The sequence below is a fragment of the Eriocheir sinensis genome, chromosome 10 (assembly GCF_024679095.1).
Source record: "Eriocheir sinensis breed Jianghai 21 chromosome 10, ASM2467909v1, whole genome shotgun sequence".
NCBI classification, from domain to species: Eukaryota; Metazoa; Arthropoda; class Malacostraca; order Decapoda; family Varunidae; genus Eriocheir; species Eriocheir sinensis.
In genome coordinates this window covers 2,262,678-2,264,960 of record NC_066518.1, presented here as the reverse complement: position 1 = coordinate 2,264,960, position 2,283 = coordinate 2,262,678, and positions in this window count along the sequence as shown.

The window sequence follows — 2,283 nt, the reverse complement described above, 5'->3', positions numbered from 1 at the left end:
TCCCTTTCCTCTGCCTTTTCTTCCTTCCTTCCCCTTCCTTCTTTTCTCCTATTCCTTCCTTCATCTTCCCCTTGCTCTTCCTTTCTCTTGTCATCATCTCTATCATCTCCGAGTCGCTCCCCCAAGACTAACTTTTCGCAATAATGGCAACGCATCAGCCGTCCCCGAGTTGTGTGTGTGTATGTGTGTGTGTGTGTGTGTGTGTGTGTGTGTGTGTGTGTGTGTGTGTGTGTGTGTGTGTGTGAGAGATAATAGTAATAATGGTAATGATAATAGTAATAAAAGGAAGAGGAGGAGGAGGAAGAAGAAGCAGGAGAAAATAAGAAGAGGTGGAAGGATATCTTTTTTTTTTTATTCCATTGACGACGGAGCGCAACTTTGACGGAGCAAGAGTTTTGGAGTGAGTCGAGGCGTCGGGAGGTGAGAGGAGAGAGCTCGGGTGCCCTCCGCTCCTCTCCTCGTGTGGTCCTCTTCTACTTGTCTCTCACTCTCGACTACTCCTCTCTCTTTCCTCTTCCTCTCCTCTCCCTCTCCAGGCCACTCGTCCCTCCACTCTCACCGCCAACTCGCTCCTGAATTTGCTGTCGTCGAGGGTTTTTCTCTCACAAAGGTTCAACCACACCACTGCGTCCCCTTCCCCCCTCTCTTTCTCTCCACAGAAATAATATATTGGAAATTAATCTTTTATACGCCGTTAATAGCTTAAAGTTATATATGCTTAAAAAATACAGAAGGTTCACGTTCTCTGTTTGGTCTGCCTTTTTGTTTTTCTCTCAAGATTATTATAATGAAAGATTGGGGACGGCGGGTACAGGGGGGCACGGATAAGCGTGTTTGAATAGAAGTATATTATATTGCTTGTGAATGTCATTGTGCTTTCTTGATTGCTGTTTTCCTTCCATCTATTCTCGGCACCGGCAAGGAAATGTAAAATGTAAACTCAGATTCCGTTGCTCTTTTTCGTAAGGAAGAGAAACAAAGCATTATTGTGTATTTTTTTCGTTAATATTTTTTTCTGATTCAGATCCATAAATTTTCTTTAGTTTTCACTGTTAATGCCTTATTATTTTCTTTCCATTAATTAGTAGTTTCATCAAAATGCAATTTTCAATTATAATTTCAGCTAGATTAATGACACTAATTACCTTGGTCCAGCCTTTTCTCATTACGTTCGTGCATCCTCCCACGCACACACACACACACACACACACACACACACACACACACACACACACACACACACACACACACACACACACACACACACACACACACACACACACACACACACACACACACACACACACACACACACACACACACACACACACACACATACACACACACACACTTCTTCACACACTCCTGGCTCACCCATCACCACTGCCTCTTCTCTCACTCCTAAATCACCCTCAGTGAATACCTCTTCCCCTTCGTTAATCTTATCTCACCACTTCAGTTTCCTCCTCCTCCTCCTACACCCATTCTGTGCAACACTTATTTCTGTCTGTCTGTGTGTAGTATGCCAGTATCCACATCTGTTTGTCTCTTTGAAAGCTTGTCCATCAGTCTGTCCGTCTTCCTTTCACTTATTCATCATTCTGTCACTTAGTCAATCAATGGGACAGTCAGTATCTCTCTCTCTCTCTCTCTCTCTCTCACACACACACACACACACACACACACACACAGCCACTGCCACCACCTGCGACACATTTCATCACACCTGTCATACCTTCGTCCTCTCCACCTGTATTTGCACCTTCCCGCTCTGCACTCCTCACTTCTTTTTCCTCCCTCAGCCTCCTTCGGTATCCTTTCCTCCTCCTCCTCAGCCTTCCAGAAACAGAATCTAACTAATACTATGGAGTTAGAAAGAAAATATTACTTACAACTTTTTCATTCGTCGTATTTTCTTCCCTCATCGTTCCCCTCCTCCTACTTTTTCTCTTCTTCCTGCTGTTCCTACCCCTGATTCTCTTGTTTCTCCTCTTCATTCTCCTCCTCCTCCTGGTCCCCCGTGTTAATTTTCATATCCTACAGCACACTAATTACCGAGGTACGAGATGAGAAATAATAATATCGAATATACGTTCTTCGATGCTAAAGTTTTAATTAGATGCGAACGAAGTATTTTCGCTTGCCTTTCTCCTCCTCCTCCTCCTCTTCCTCTTCTTCCTCTTCCTCCTTCACCTCCTCCTCATCATCATCCTTTTCCTCCTCTTCTCGACCTTTCCCTTCTTTTCCACCTCTTCATTCATGTCCTCAGCTCAATCCTCTGCT